Source organism: Patella vulgata, chromosome 1 (genome assembly GCF_932274485.2).
Source record: "Patella vulgata chromosome 1, xgPatVulg1.2, whole genome shotgun sequence".
NCBI classification, from domain to species: Eukaryota; Metazoa; Mollusca; class Gastropoda; family Patellidae; genus Patella; species Patella vulgata.
This window is the reverse complement of record NC_065879.2, coordinates 53,161,841-53,179,633: the sequence shown is the minus strand read 5'-3', so window position 1 is coordinate 53,179,633 and position 17,793 is coordinate 53,161,841.

Sequence of the window (17,793 nt, the reverse complement as noted above, 5' to 3'; positions counted from 1 at the left end):
TTACGTCTTAGTACTCATAATCTGGAAATAGATAGAGGTCGTTACAGACAAATCCCACTCAATCAAAGGTTATGTCAACAATGTTCTAGTAACGACATTGAAACTGAAGAACATTTTCTGTTACACTGTAGGAATTATGATAAACTGCGATTAGGTTGTCTGTATCCAGTTTTCCATTCTCACCCTGACATATCTTATCTTATGGATCCCAATCGGCCACGCTGTATAGTGATTCTTTTTTGTTATATATAAAAGATCTTGTCGTATTTTTTTTTCAATCAATTTCCATAAAAAAAGATATTTAAGTGATTTTATTACATAAATTAAGAATATTACCTTATATATTATTATTATTATATATCCTAGAAATGGGCAGATTCATGGCCATGTACATTAATCTTATCCTATATATACATTATACCACATATAAAACCCAGTCGGTCTCGCTCTATAGTGAGTCTTTTTCTTATGTATTAAAGATCTTGGCGTATTTGTTTCAATTAATTTCCATTAAAAAAATGATATATGGGCGATTTTCTTATATAAATTAAGAATATTATCTCATATACCCGGAACAGGGAAATCATCTCCCTATAATACATATGGCACCCAATCGGCTTCGCTTGCTAATGTTTGAGAGATTTTGAAGTATTTTTTCAATTAACTTCCATGAAAAAAATTACAATAAAAGTCAGTTTATTATATAAATTAAGAATATTTTCATATACATGTATATCCTAGAAATTTTTCGCCCTATACCACGCATAAAACCCAATTGGACTCGCTTTATAGTGGGTCTTTTTCTTATTTATGAAAGATTTTGGCTTTTGTTTTCAATTACTTTCCATAAAAAAGTTATTTGAGTGATATTCTTATATAAATTAAGAATATGGCAATGTAAAGTTGGCAGGTTATTCGGGATTCGGGATTGGGTGACCGACTAACAAGGAGAGAGAGAGAGAAAGAGAGAGGGAGAGAGAGAGAGAGAGAGAGAGCGATGGGGTTTAACGTCAAATCGACACAAACAAATTTTATTTCAATAATTCGCTTGCGCGTAGGGGTCTTTAGCAGTGGGAGGAAACCGGAGGACCCGGAGAAACCCCACGAGATTGGACAAGCGACCCTACTCCTTGTCACGTACAACCGGGGAATCGAAACCCCGCCAGTTGACTCAATGACAGACCGTATGCTACAGCGCGCGCACGTACTAACCATTCGGAAATCCACCCCCCCCCCCCTTAACAAGGAGACGATCGTTTGTTGAGCGAATAAGGTGTTGACTGGTTTGTTAATGTGCACTGGGCAGTCCTCTCCTGCACTCACCTGTTTTATTGTCGAATCCCGAATAACGGACCAGCACGTTATTGGGCATTCGATAGTAAAACAGATTGGTCTACCTTCCACCCGACCATTTCCTCGCTACCTCCGACCGTAGGGATAAGTGAACGTTGCGCGGCCAACTAGCACGGAGACGACCGTTTGTTATGTGAGTAGGGTGCTAACTGGTTTGTTAGAGTGTACGGAGCAGTCCTCTCCAGCAATCACCTGTTTTATTGCCGAATCCCGAATCCCGAAAAACGTGCTGGCTCGTTATTCGTGATTCGCGAATGACGAATAACAAGCCAGCACGTTATTCGGAATTCGCCAATAAAAGAGAACGATCTATCTTGCATCTGACCATTTCCTCGTTGGGTGACCGATTAGCACGGAGGCGACCGTTTCTAAAGCGCGTAGGGTGCTGACTGGTTTGTTAGAGTTCACGGGCCAGTCATCTCTAGCAATCGCCTGTTTTATTGCCGAATCCTGAATCCCGAATAACGTACTGGCTCGTTATTCGTGATTCGCCAATAATGAATAACGACCCAGCATGTTATTCGGGATTCGGCAATAAAACAGGTGATTGCTGGAGATGACTGGCCCGTGCACTCTAACAAACCAGTCAGCACCCTACTCGAATAACGAGCCAGCACATTATTCGGAATTCGGGATTCACCACTAAAAGAGAACGATCTATCTTGCATCCGACCATTTCCTCGTTGGGTGACCGATTAGCCCGGAGACGACTGTTTGTCAAGCGAATAGGGTGCTGACTGGTTTCTTAGAGTGCACGGGGCAGTCATCTGCAGCAATCACCTGTTTTATTACCGAATCCCGAATAACGTGCTGGCTCGTGATTCGCGAATAACGAATAAAGAGTCATCACGTTATTCAGGATTCGCCACTAAAACAGCCCGATCTACGTTGCATCCGACCATTTCCTCGCTACTCCCAACCGTAGGGGTAAGTGAACGTTGGGTGACCGACTAGCAAGGAGACGACCGTTTGTTGAGCGAATAAGGGGTTGACTGGTTTGTTGGTATGCACTGGGCAGTCCTCTCCTGCCCTCGCCTGTTTTATTGTCGAATCCCGAATATCGAGCCAGCACGGTCGTCTCCTTGTTAGTCGGTTACCCAACGTTCACTTACCCCTACGGTCTGAGGTAGGGAGGAAATGGTCGGATGCAATGTAGATCGGTCTGTTTTAGTGGCGAATCCCGGATATTGCCGAATAAACCAGTCAACACCTTATTCGCTCAAAAAACGGTCGTATCCTTGTGAGTCGATCACCCAACGTTCACTTACCCCTACGGTCGGGGGTAGCGAGGAAATGGACGGATGCAACGTAGGTCGGTCTGTTTTTTGTGGCGAATCCCGATTCCCAAATTCGGAATAACCTGCTGGTACGTTATTCGGGATTCGGCAATAAAACAGTCGTCTCCGTGCTAGTCGGTCACCCAACGAGGAAATGGTCGGATGCAAGATGGATCGTTCTCTTTTAGTGGCGAATCCCGAATCCCGAACAACGTGCTGGCTCGTTATTCGTTATTCGCGAATCACGAATAACGAGCCAGCACGTTATTCGGGTTTCGGGATTCGGCAATAAAACGGGTGATTGCTGGAGATGACTGCCCCGTGCACTCTAACAAACCAGTCAGCACCCTACTCGATTGAGAAACGGTCGTCTCCGTGCTAATCGGTCACCCAACGAGGAAATGGTCGGTTGCAAGATAGATCGTTCTGTTTTAGTGGCGAATCCCGAATACCGAATAACGTGCTGGCTCGTTATTCGTTATTCGCGAATCACGAATAACGACCCAGCACGGTATTCGGGATTCGGCAATAAAACAGGTGATTGCTGGAGATGACTGACCCGTGCACTGTAACAAACCAATCATCGCCCTATTCGCTTGACAAACAGTCGTCTCCGTGCTAGTCGGTCACCCAACGAGGAAATGGTCGGATGCAAGATAGATCGTTCTCTTTTAGTGGCGAATCCCGAATCCCGAATAACGTGCTGGCTCGTTATTCGTTATTCGCGAATCACGAATAACGAGCCAGCACGTTATTCGTTATTCGCGAATCACGAATAACGAGCCAGCACGTTATTCGGTATTCGGCAATAAAACAGGTGATTGCTGGAGATGACTGCCCCGTGCACTCTAACAAACCAGTCAGCACCCTACTCGGTTGAGAAACAATCTGATTAAAATACAGATCTATATTTTGTTTCGTTTTTTATACTTTCGATGGCCTACACTACATGAAGATCTGGCCGGTTGTTGCGATAGGTCACGTCAGAGGTCACACGAGCGGCAAGTGAGCCTATGACGTCAGACATTTGATTAACCAATCAGCATTCGTGATACGAGTGGATTACCCACAGTTCCGTGCAAAACACGCCTAATTTTTATTCACACCACGGTTCAATTAACAATTAACTCTATAGACTAATCAATGCTTATTCCCAGCTTATCGTATAAAATACGTAAATTAAAAGTTAATATAGAATGAAATCAAATATGGCACGGGAATTCAATCCACTAAGTTCGTTTTCAAACATTTATGTCCTTTTCGCATGGTTAAAGCTTATTTTAATTTCGCCGTGTGACAAAGATAACTTTAACTGGCGGTTTCGTTGATGATTTACAAACTAAACTTGATTACCCAATCAACTGTCAGGTGCTAATTAAATTATTCTTAAGTGTTGAGATTAACAGTTATAATAAACTGTATGGAGAAAGTGTAATATGCATGTGTAAAGTTGTAAATAATAAACAAAACATAGGTTACTAATGTATGAAACTTAATGGACCATTCTCGTTTTGATTTGTTATTTTATAAATTATAGCCCCGTGATTGTAAATAATATTCTAGAGGAAATGTGAATATGCCACATGCGTATGATAGAGAGTTGTGCATGTGGGCATTTTTCACAGAAAGATGAAATTACGTTAAAGACGAAATGCTAAAAAAAAATTGAAATGATTTTAGTTTCCTTGGTCTTAAATGAAGCTCTGTCCAATGTAGATTTTGTATCTCAATTTTGAATGCAAGAAGCCAAAATGTTAATGAATAAATCCATTTTACATAAATCCTAATTAGTCTTTACCGTAATCCACATTACGGTAAAGACCTTACGGTAAAGACAATCGAGAACACAGTGACTACATGGAATAAATTACAAATGGCCGATTCACCAAGATTTCTCATAATGAAATAAAATAGGGTTTAATGTTTTACTTTTCTGAACCAACCCGGCTAATGAAGACGGGCATGCATCGCGCACCTACTCTTCATCAAATTCCAACTGCCAGAGGTTCTTGTTTTACGTGCACATATGGGGGGGGGGGGGGTTAACACCTGGATCGAACGTCGGACCTCATGATCTGTGCGAAGCCACTGTGACTCAGTGATTCATTTCCAGTGTTGGCTGAGAAAGTGCCTTCAGATCTTTTAGCATTGTTGTTTCTTGTTATTGGTGCAGGACAGTGTCCAGTGACCGCCCTAAACATTCAGCAATGGCAACAATTCCTTTTATTGGCGAATAAAGTGATGATACTGGTGAAAATTTTGGCAAATGAATTTTAGAGAGTGTTATTTCGTGAACCTGCTAATATTAAACTTGAAATCGTCTCGTTCAACGCTTCTTTCGATCGACTCGATGGAGTGTCTATTTTTAGTACATTAATAACTCAATCTTACAAATCGCAAATTAAAACTGTCTATTTTTAATACATTAATAACTCAATCTAACAAATCGCACATTAAAACTATCAAACACAGTAACGTCCCTTTTTTGTGGCACTGTGTTGCTTACATTCGCTTCACTACAAGTTTTCTTTTCTCACGCAGCAAATAAATAAAACGCACAATAATGACAACTAATACTAGTAAACCCAAAATAAGAAGGATATAGATTTCCTTTTCCTTGCTACGACTGCTGTTAGTCCAGAATCTACTTCCGAGAGTGAGAGAGTCATCTCTGATGCAAGTCCTTCGTTGGCTTCACCAACATGTGGACAAATATTATACCTTAACTGAGACCGATCTAACCCTCAATGACCTCATGCTTATAAAAATGGATGGACCGGAAAGGATAAATTTTGAATTTGTCAGAGCATTTGATCAGTGGTGTCTTAAAAAGAATCGTGGTGTCTTTTCTGTTTTGAAGATGAATTAAATCATGTGGCTGTGAAGTAATTTATCCTATAAACATTGTTTTGTTATTTGCATTCATTCTCTCCATAATGTGAACTTTTGGACAGTCAAGGCGATAAAATATTATTTTTGTGTACTAAATAAGTACATATTAAACATTTATTTTCATTTTTAATTAACAAACATATGAATAAGAATGATATAAAATATTTGGCTAAAACTTTCTGAATTGGCTAATAAAATTTTAATTTGGCTAAAAATTTGTCTAAAGGTTTTAAGAGTCTACGGCGGTCACTGCGGTTCCCTGGTAAGGAATAGAGTTTAGTCTTTTGGATAGGACGAAATACTGAGGCTCTGTGTACATGTTGGCGCGCATGTAAAAGAAACCTGACAGAATTCGTAATAAGAGTATGTTGTTGCACCGCAGTCCAGGCAAAATAGTCCCCATGGCCCACTGCTTGGAGTACATGTGTATGTCCATCTTCATTAGCCCGGTTGGTGCAGAAAAGTAAGACGTTAATCCTCGTTTCATTTAATTTCCTGGTAAGTGCCCCCAATTAGTTTTAAATTAAATTTTGAAACATAAATCAGTGTCATACATGTATGTTACAGCAGAGTTTAACAAGTGCGACATAAACGTTTCACAGCTATGGTAAGGCAACCAGGGGGACAGACTGACATACAAATTGCATTTTGTGTAAGTGTGACGGAGAGTTGTTAATGTAAGGGCCAAGGGCCCTAGTGACATCTTAAGCGATGGGCCCTATGTAAGCCTACTCCGACCCTGGAGTGAGCCAGAACATTATTCATTGCACATTTTTCATAATACATGTATATATATCTACATGTAAGCTTGTATGCTCTCCACTTAAAAAGTTACTCCCAAGAATTGTTTGCGCATTCTTTGCCAAGGCTACGTAAGGTGCTATGGTTTTGAACAATCATTAAACAAACGATCTGAAATCATCTGCAAGTAATCATCATACCATGAAATAAAAATATTGTTGATGTCAAGAAAAACAATCAAACAACTAAAATTCATCAATAATTGAAATGTCCATATAATGTCAGTCTAAATATTAAAATTCATTTGACAATAAATATAAAACAATTAAAATTTAAAGTAGTCGACTGAAAATTCAAATAACTGACCGATTAAACATTTAAAAAGCAAAGATTCCACTTAAAAAATAAATTGTGAATATTTCACATAGTTTCTCTTTCAATGTTTTTAATCTTTAACCTAGCAATGCATATTCTTACATATGGAAAACTGACTACATGTATTTACACATGTAAAAATGCTAACTTATAAGATTTATTCGTTAAATACTGTAGTTTGATTTTGTTCTTTTTCTACTATTACTTTTATATTAAAGCAGATTATATTTTATATTCAGATCAGTTTCGTAAACATTTTGACATTTCATAATTTTTAATACTGGATCTAAACGAGACCATAGCAGAAGTACCATGCCTGGTCTCACTACTGACAGTCCCGATACACATTGTCACCAACTTCTTTTATTTAAGACAATAGCATGGGCTGTATTAATGCTACCAGACATCGACTATTAGCCTTACATGTTGCGATTACATGATTAATATTGGTAACTAATTCAAGCAGTAAGACCTTTTAGTTATTATATGTGTCATATAACCACAAATAACATCAACAATAAGTCTAAATTTCACTTAAATCTGTCATTCTTCAAAGACAAGTCTTTACCGAAATGCCAACCTGTAGACGGTAAAGACAGAATGTTATGGCGGTAAAGACATAGTTTAGTGCTTGGATGTCATAATTATAAGTACACATTTGTATGGTCTAAGCCCTGGGTTTAGTGATGTATTTGCTGTATATTCTCAACTTCTCTCTCTCTCAACTTCTCCCGCCCCTTGCGCCGCGTAGAGCTCTACCCGTCTTTTGCGGGTAAATCTCCTGCGGCGTTGCAAGGGGGCGGGCGAAACCGAGAGCTCAGTCCGTCTACCGCGGACAAATCTCCTAGTCGAGGGTCAAGTCTCAACGCCTCGCAGCCACAACAGGCCGCTCGACCGAGTACGACACCCCGACTCGCACAAACCCAAGTCGTCTGCAAGCAGATTTACCTGCCTTCGAAAGACACCTGCCGAAACACACAGGTCGGACACACACCACCCCGTTCGCCCAGGGAGGGCGAAGCGGGGCCTAATCGTTCCGTTGCCGGTCAACGAGAGGCAGACGCGGACGTCGTGGGATGGGATTCCGGCTTAGAGGCGTTCAGCCGTAAGCCCGGGGACAAAGGCAAAGCGCCAATGGCAATAAACCACCAAGCGCCAACGCTTTCAATCCCGGGCCAACGTTCCTCTCGTACTAGTCAGCCCTACCCGCTCGTATGATTCCCTACCAGTAGGGTAAAACTAACCTGTCTCACGACGGTCTAAACCCAGCTCACGTTCCTTGTCGGTGGGTGAACAATCTAACGCTTGGCGATTTCTGCTTCGCAATGATAGGAAGAGCCGACATCGAAGGATCAAAAAGCAACGTCGCTAAGAACGCTTGGCTGCCACAAGCCAGTTATCCCTGTGGTAACTTTTCTGACACCTCTTGCGGGAAGCAGTAAAGAATAGAGCTCTCCCATCGTCGCCCTAAGGGCGACACAAAAGGATCGATAGGCCTTGCTTTCACACGGATCCCTCCTACTGAAAAGCATCCTCAAGCCAGCATTTGCCCTTTCGCTCTACCAAGGGTTTCTCCCCCTTCTGAAGCTGGCCTTGGGGCGCCCGCGCTAGACTTTCGCGGGCACACCGCCCCAGTTAAATTCAGAACTGACTCTGTCCTCGATCGCCCTCGCAAGGGACCTGGTTCCGCTAGACGAACGACCGGTTGCCCGACCGCCCGCCTTTAGCGCGGGGGACCCCTCGCTTAGCACCTTGCGCTCGCCGACACCGCCCCGAATTCGGCCGCTCTCGTGGTCCTCATAGAGTGAGTTGAACGAGGAACGTAGTAGTGGTCTTTCACTTGCGCCGTAAAGCAGTCCCACCTAGGCTACACCTGCGCTCTCGCCCAACCAAGCCAATCGCGAATCAAGCTCAACAGGGTATTTCAGTTTTCAAAAGAAGTGATCAAAAAGGCCCAATTTTGTGCTCGCGCCCCCTCGCCCCCAGGCCTGCCCCCAGGCCTGCCCCCAGGATGCCCCAAGTGCCCCTTGGTCGAAATCTGTTGCTCCTAAGACCTTCCCGTACCCGTGCACCTCTAAAAACGATGTTTTGACCCCCCCTGGGTCTTCTGAGGGGTGACCCGCCCTTAATGGCCGGCACAATTCTGTGCTTCCTCTTTTGACTTGACTGGAAGAGGCTCAGAATTGTGGAGAGGCCTTTATCCGGCGCCCTAGGCCTTTCAATGGCCGTCAATAGGTCTTTGCTCACAATTGTGCCTTACAGATTTTGCCCAATTTCCGTTTTTCGCGCGTTGGTGTGCCGTATGAGTATGAGTGGGTAAGGCCCTGCCCTCGGGTGGTCTGGTATCCATTCAGGGGGTCAGCCCCAGAAAAAAAAAATTGCCACGCCCCTTTCTGGACATGTCCTAAAATTTGATTTTTTTTTTTTTTACTGAAGGTCGGAAAATTTGGATTGGGTATGGGTGGGGTGGGGCTTTGGTCCACCCCCCGTAGGTGGAGGGTGGTTGCGTGCCCCAAGTCGGTCGTTGATGCGCGCAAATTTGATTTTTTACTCAACCTGATGTGCGCGGACAAGATAAATTGCCTAATTTAACCTTGGAGTTGACTTTTTTCACACAAATATAATTAATGGAGATGAGTTTTTAAAGATACGCCTGTCGCCTCGCCAAAATATATTAATAAAGTGGAAAATATTCCAAGTTTACACGCAAAACAGCGAAAACGCAAGTGTCAGCGGTCTGATTCCCGTTGTATGGAGTTACCTCTCTTGAACCAGTTGAAGTGATTTTTTGTAATTCTATCTATTAAATAGAATTATAGAAAATGGGAATGTTTTTCATTCCAAATTTGGTTCTTCATATGGGAATCAATATTGATTAATAACCATGGTTATTAAATACTTTCTAATAGAATATGAGAATGTTTTTCATTCCAAATATTGTAGTCCTGAAAAGGACTGTTTGAAATACCCAATTTGGGGTGTTCTTCATCCGAAGAGGGCAGCTTTACATCTGTCAAACTTGTTACTCGTAAAACCTTTTGGCAAACAGCCGTAGAGTTTCTCGCCAATGAGCTCGATGATCCACCCCATGTAGACACAGAGTTTCGCCATCTCAGCTCCATTCAGATGTACCCCATCCTTTTTCAGACTTTCGGTAAAATATTCTTCCGGGTCCCGTTCTCTGTAGAAGCAGGTTAACCCATAAAATAAGTATCTATGTCCAGTCAACATCCTTTTCATCTTCTTGTTCAATTTTTTCGTACTTCGTCGATACGTTTTCCAGTCTCTGTATCTTGGGGTTTGTCGCGGGTAACAGTTGATCCAGACGACCGGTATTCTGTATCGACCATGGAGATCTAGCAGGATGCTCATAAGTTGATCGGCAATCAACTGGACGTCGAGCGATGGACGTATGTCGTTTCCCCCCAAAACAACGAATAATATCTCCACGTTCCGGGAAATATTGAAATCGGACGACCTGTACCTTTCGACTGTATGACCCGACTTTCCATAAAAAAATAATTGGTGGGCGCTCAAATCCGTTCCCGTTGCCCGTCAAAATTCTTCTATTTTATTCACATGCGACGAGCCTACAATACCGATCTTCATCTTGTCTATGTAATGATAAAACTATAAACGCGTACTCTTAAATAGCCACATGTAACGTCGGCTTTAAAAACATGCGAGTTTTCATCAGAGCTTGTGTTTTTTTTTTATATATTGACAAGATTGATTTACACAATTTATTCAAATAAGAAACCACACCTCACGTTCTCTCTAGTAGATAGCCGCCTATGTTATAATCATAGACATTATGGCTTCCACTTGCACCGATTAGGGAGATTAAAGCGGTAATTACCTGTAGATAATTAACTACTAACAATATGGCGATTATAACTGAAGTCTTAGTGAACATGTAGTTTAGAGAATAATTCTCACGCCAGCGATCATTAATACTTTTATTTTCTAGAAATAGGTATTTTTAGTACCGAATAATAAACATTTTCATTTGTATATTGTTTCGATCTTATTAAAAAGAAGACAAAGTGTGCATATTTTTACGTACATATACGTCAAGGTATCTATTAATAAGGTAACAAAATGGCGAATATATCTGAAGTCGTTAATCCATGACTGTATAAAAATAATGCCGCTATATACGTATATCTCACCCGTATACTATATATGTTCAATAAAAAAAATATACCTGAGATAACGTCAAAAAATGATGGCGAAAAAATGAGAGAAGCCACGAATCATATCTGTAAATATTTTGTCCTACATACAGGTCAAGTTGTCGATTAACCAGCTTCGCCAACTAAGGGGATTAACTAAGAGATTAAGCTTTAAGTAGGTCAACCCACAACTTAACACTATGTCGATTATTATTGAACATGTAGTTTACAGAATTTACTATCGCTAGCGATCAGAAATACTTTAATTATGTTGTATTAAGTATTATAAAACAGAAAAAAATGAACAATTTCCGTTATATAGTGTAGATCAATTAACAATATGGGGATTAAAATTTCAGTTTTTGCCACATAGGGGCCAAACTTATCGAGGGAGGACCATGTGACCTTGACCTTTGGACCTAACATCAGGGCCCACATGACCTTGGTGGGTCTAGGTCATCCGAAAGGGTCAAGGTCACAGAAATATCTGCCGAAAGGTCACGACCTTGGATGGCCCCATATATGCCCTTTCATTTGTACCTTGACCTTTGATCTGACCTTTGACCTTGGGATCGAAAAATTCCCAAAACTTTAGGTACCGTCCAGAAATTCGCAAGAAAGGTCAAGGTCACGACCCACATACCCGATGACGGGGCTGTCATGTGGGTCAAGGTCATGACCTTGGCCCACATATCGCGCCCCCGGCGGCCCCGTGGGTCAAAAGTCACCTTCAAAAGCCCGGACTTGGGGGGGGGGGAAATCCCATCCCCGGACACGGCCCCTCGTCTGTAAACGCCCCGAAGGGCTCGTGGGCGAGGTCCCAGGTTGGGTATTCGTGAAGGAAGTCGACCCCGAAAAGTCCCCCGGTCACATCAAAATCGACTTCCGGCAAACGGAAGTGGGTCAAAAACGTACTTGTTGGTCATTTGACCTTTGAGGGTCAAACCAAGGTGACCACGCGACTTCCAGGGGTCGATTTAGTTCAGAAGGCCGCTACCTCAAGGTCGTCGGATGCGATTTCGGAAATCCAATTATCTCCCCTTTGACCACAGTCACGAAAAGACAGATTTTTGAGTTTTTTAGACAATTTTGCCCAAAAAAGGTCTTCCGATCGGCTCCAAATTTCGTGACCCCATAGATCGACCCCACATTTGTTCTTCATTTTTTAAAATCGCCAACCAAAAGTCGTGACCTTGACCCGCTAGGGTCCCCACAAATATTTCGGTTTTTGCCCCCTAGGGGCCAAACTAATTAAGTGAGACCCCCCAGACCTTGACCTTTCGACCTAATATGGGGACGCACATGACCTTGGTGGTCAAGGTCATCTGGAAGGGTCAAGGTCACCAAAATATTTACCATCTTGCGTGCTCCGGGGCCTCTGTTGGGATCCCAGGGCCACGTGGCATGCCAAAGGTTACGACCCTGGATGGCCCCATCAATGACCTTTTTTTTTAGACCTTGACCTTTGATCTGACCTTTGACCTTGGGGGAAAAACTCCAAAAACTTCGGGTACCGTCCAGAATTTCGCCAGAAAGGTCAAGGTCAAGGTCACGACTCAGAAGCCCGGTGACGGCCCACATATCGCGCCCCCGGCGGCCCCATAGGCAAAAAGTCACCTCAAAAGCCCGGACTTTGACAAAAAATCCCATCCCCGGACACGGCCCCTCGTCTTTAAACGCCCCGAAGGGCTCGTGCGCGAGGTCCCAGGCTGGGTATTCGTGAAGTATATCGACCCCGAAAAATCGCCCGGTCACATCAAACCGGACTTCCGGCAAGCGGAAGTGGGTCAAAAACACTAATTTTTGTCATTTGACCGTGACCTTGACCTTTGAGGGTCAAATCAAGGTCACCATGCGACTCCCAGGGATCGATTCAGTCCAAAGGGCCGCGCCCACCGGACCTTGACCTTTGAGCATGGCCTTCGGCTCCGCATGACCTTGGTGGGTCAAGGTCATCTCAAAGGGTCAAGGTCACCCCGCAGACCCAAATGTTCGTGTCCCTTCTGGACCGTAGCCAGAAAGGTCAACGTCCAATTCAAGGTCAGGTTACGGAAGGTCGGTCACGGACCCACACGTGGTCCCAAGGTCATGACCTTGGCTGACCCCTAACGCCCACGGGTCAAGGTCATCCGATCGGTTCGGCACTCGGTGACCTGGTAGATCGACCCCACATTTGTTCTTCATTGTTTAATATCGGCAACAAAAAGTCGTGACCTTGACCCGCTGTGGCCCCAGAAAACTGTTTTACTAGGGCTGATCGGGTCAAGGTCATCCGATTCGCTCGAGATTTCGTGACCCGATAGATTGACCCCACATTTGTTCTTCATTTTTGAAAATCGCCAACCAAAAGTCGTGACCTTGACCCGCTAGGGGCCCCATAATTATTTCCGTTTTTGCCCCCTATTGGCCAAACGGATCAAGTGAGAACCATCTGACCTTGACCTTTGGACCTAACATCGGGGCCCACATGACCTTGGTGGGTCAAGGTCATCTGAAAGGGTCAAGGTCACCAAAATATTCACCGTCTCGCGTGCTCCGGGGCCCCTGTTGGGGTCCCGGGACCACGTGGCATGTCAAAAGTCACGACTTTAGATGGCCCCATGTTTCACCTTTTATCTGTGACCTTGACCTTTGATCTGACGTTTGACCTTGGGTCGAAAAACTCCGAAAACTTTATGTACCGTCCAGAAATTCGCCGTCAAGGTCAAGGTCAAGGTCACGACCCACAAGCCCGGTGACGGGGCTGTCATGTAGGTCAAGTTCATGACCTTGGCTGACATATCATGCCCCTGGCGAAAACATGGGTCAAAAATCACATTAGAGATCCCTATATCTGAAAAAAATGACTTACCAGGCTGTACATCTTGATAACGATAATATGACTTTTAACAGAGAACTTGTATGAAATCTGGACCCCCTGGCCGATGTGGCCCATTTTTGGTGGACATGTGTCCACGAGCCCCCACTGGTCGCCCACCAAGTTTCGGGCCCATAGGGGCGGAGTTATGGGCGTTTTCTAGGGGGCCCGAAATGTCAAAGTCGATTTCGTCGATTTTTCAGCAGGATTATCGCTACGCCCGAGCCCTCCAGAAGGCCGATCAACGCCCAATTTTGAGGGCAGGTACGTCACGCCACCGCCCATCTGTCCCCCAAATTTGGGATCCCTGGGACCCCCGGGGGCCGAGAACGGGCCCCTTTTCGGCGCCGAATTCGTCTAAAAAACCAAATACGCGCGCCCCTTCGCTCACAACATCCGTACCGTCGTGGATTTTGACTTGAAATTCACTGGGCCCCTAGCCTAGGACCTTGCGCAGCCCGCCACGGCATTCATTTCCGGTTCCGATTTCCCCAAGTTGAACGGTGGCCATTTTCCCGATTTTACCAGATGAAAATCTGTTTTTGCCCCCTAGGGGCCAAACCGATCGAGTGAGAACCAACGCATCTTCCCCCAGCTATCCTGGGGGAAACTTCGGAGGGAACCAGCTACTAGTCTTTCGCCCCTACGCCCAAGTTCCGTGATCGATTTGCGCGTCAGAACCACTTAGGACCTCCACCAGCATTTCTCCCGGCTTCGTCCCACTCGGGCCTAGTTCACCATCTTTCGGGTCCCCACGCGAGCGCTCTTGCTCCGCCGAGGCCGTAACAACCCCCGACGGGCCGGTCCTGCGCCCCCTCGCCCGAGAGAGGATCGGACCACGTCGCTTTCGCTGCGCCCCAAGGGAGTGTTTTTCCCTGTGACTCGCGCTCACGTTAGACTCCTTGGTCCGTGTTTCAAGACGGGTCGGGAAGAGTGCCGCCACGGCCAGCCGCGGGCCCTCTAGACCGTCCCCCAATGCCCGCCGCCCCATCGACGCCGACCGAGCGACCGCACTTGCACTCCGAGCCGGTCGCGACTCGCGACACAGCGGAAGATACACCGACGGGGACGAACCCTCTCGCACGACCGAGCCCGTCCTCCGAAAAGAACAAGTCCCGGCCGCACGAGGAGCCGCCTACCCGGCGAGCTGGATTCCGCTGATCGCACCGGCGGTTCCACCCGTTTGCCCGTAGACGCTTTCACGGTCTCTTGAACTCTCTCTTCAAAGTTCTTTTCAACTTTCCCTCACGGTACTTGTTCGCTATCGGACTCGTGCAAGTATTTAGCCTTAGATGGAGCTTACCACCCGCTTTTAGCTGCGATCCCAAGCAACTCGACTCGCAGGTACCGACTGCGCCGGGCAGAAGACCCAGACCGAACTAAAGGCCTCGCCCCTACTGAGGGAATCCCGGTTGGTTTCTTTTCCTCCGCTTAGTGATATGCTTAAGTTCAGCGGGTAATCTCGCTCGATCCGAGGCCGGTGAGAAAAGGAGACGACGGAGAAGTGCAGGGAGTACGTGCGCCCGGAAAGACGCCTTGCCACGCACCCCGAACTCGTTCTGTGAGCTACCCGAGAGAAGTCCCAGGCGAGAACGGAACGCCGGAGTGACAGCGGACAGGGCGCTCGAGAGCCTCCCTTCCGTGCTCCTCCCGCACTCCGCTCCGTCAATTGTCTGCCTTTGAGGAGACGGGGCCTCGCGGCTGCGACTCCCAGTCTTGGTGATTCTTACCTGCCGGCCCTCGGAAAATTACGTGAACAGCTCTGCCTGTCTTGTGCAAATAGATCTGCTGTATTCTCTGCCTTTCCTTCGTTTCTCTAAGACAGGGAACTTCTGGCTAGCGCCGTCTTCGTTTATCGCACTCGGCGAACCGAGTGGACCTTCACTTGTTAAATTTTCACAAATATCCGGGACGAAAATACCCGTGCTATCAAAGCGCCTTGCGGCTACACAGGGAGCAAAAGTCGACATTGACCGAGGCTCTACATCATGCTACGCCACCCCAGCCCGTTTCCACATCGCCGCCCCCGAGTGCGACCGCAAGGCGTCTCTTAGCCTATTTCCGGAAGGAGGTGGCTTTCTCCGAAGGCATCACTCAACGTGGCTATGCTACGCTGATACCCATGCTCGCCTCGGAGGCGGCCGTTGGTACCGTAAAATCGTATCTGTCCTCGCTCAGACTGTTCATCGAATTTCTCCGCGAACGGTCGAACGTCGTCGATGCCAGTTACGACTTGTGACTGACCAAAATCTCTCGCTGGGGTCGATCTATGCGTAAGAGGTTTAGTGAGCGCAGGCACGCCGTGGAACAGCGCGATAACCTGCTTACCGCCACCGACGTCGCTCACATTGACAGCTGCGACGTGACAACGACCGCCCGAGACCTGCTCAGGCGAATCGACACCGATGCCACGCTTCAGATCACCGCCGTCCGTTTCCGTACCGTACTAGCCTACCTCTTCTGCCAGATCTTGCTCAACACGGGTCAGCGCAGCCTTGCCGTCTGTAACATGGCCATAGGCGAATTTTTGGATGGAGTGCCATCGACGGGCGCCGACGGCGAATTAATCAGGGTGGTTTCAGTACAAGCACAAGACCGGTTATGCCGGGCCGACAAAATTCCCGCTCGAGGAGAAATTCTACGATGAGATCATGCGGTATTTTCAGTTCATGCCCAGGCCAGGCACAGCCGTGAGGACATGCTATTCATCAAGTTCAGGTCCGCCTTGCCTTACACGCCTTCCGAGATGGGTGCACTGCTGAATAGCCAATATGGCAATTTCCTAGGGAAAAAGTTTAACAGTCGGGTCGTACGCAAGTGCATCGTGTGCTCTATGCTCGAGAGGCACCCGACCCTCGCTGCCGATCTGGCGGCACAGATGTCACATTCAGAGGGAACTCAGAAGCGGTACTACCATCTCCCTCTTCAAGTGCAGCGGTCTGCCGAGATCAGCACTGCACTGAGGCGAGTTCTGCGAGACGAGCAGCCCGGCCCCGTCGCTCTCCAGCACCGGCAGCATCCCGCCCACCGTGCCTGAGAACAGGCCCGGCGCCCCGGGTACCGACACTATAGAAAAAGTAAACCAGAAAAAAACTCCAAAAAAATACCATAAAATGTTGGCCGCAGAGGCGCTAGCCCGCCGTTCTCCACTCCCGAGCTGACAGTCACAGCGAAACGGCCGGGCGCCTCTCCGGCTGCGATAAAACTCAAAAAAAATAAATAAGGTGAACCAAGAGGGGAAGGCCTCCGCGTCGGCGTTCACCGGTAATCAAGCGCAGGGCGGCCAGAGCAGCCGACCTTCGCTTGAGCCAACGTTCCCCTCTCAAGTACCCCGTCTTCTCGGCCAAGTCGGCCAACGACAGCCAGCGTCGCTTCTCCACACGGGACCCTAGCGGGAGGACAGCAACCTATAAATTTAAAACAAATTCCGGAGTAAGTGATACTATTTATTCCATGACAGGAGTTAAGCAAGGTTGCGTCTTGACTCCTATGCTATATAACATTGATGTGCTTTAAATAATTATGAACGACCTACAACATTATGTTTCAAATGCAAATGCACCTATTATTGATAGTAAAACTATATCTCACGTATTATTTGCTGATGACTTAACTATATTTTCATTATCTCCAAAAGATCTTCAAAACAGTATAGATCAGCTTCATCGATTTTGTAGTGATTGGGAGCTCAACCTCAATATTAATAAATATAAATTTTGCTTTTTAATACTAGTGAGAAAAAAGTGCACAAGTCTTTCTATTATAATAAACAACCCATTAATATAGTTTTGAATTGCGCATATTTAGGTGTTACTATTACCAATAATTCTTCTTTTAAAACAGCTATATGTGATCTAAGTAAGAAAGCTTCATTTGTACTTTAATTCCATTTATCATATTGACAGTAAACTTAGAACATATGGTATTGTTCAGCCATTTATTTCAGCACCAGCACAATATCTGACAAGTGTTGAAAACCCTAAATTTAAGTCTGTTATGACATCTTTACGTCTTAGTACTCATAATCTGGAAATAGATAGAGGTCGTTACAGACAAATCCCACTCAATCAAAGGTTATGTCAACAATGTTCTAGTAACGACATTGAAACTGAAGAACATTTTC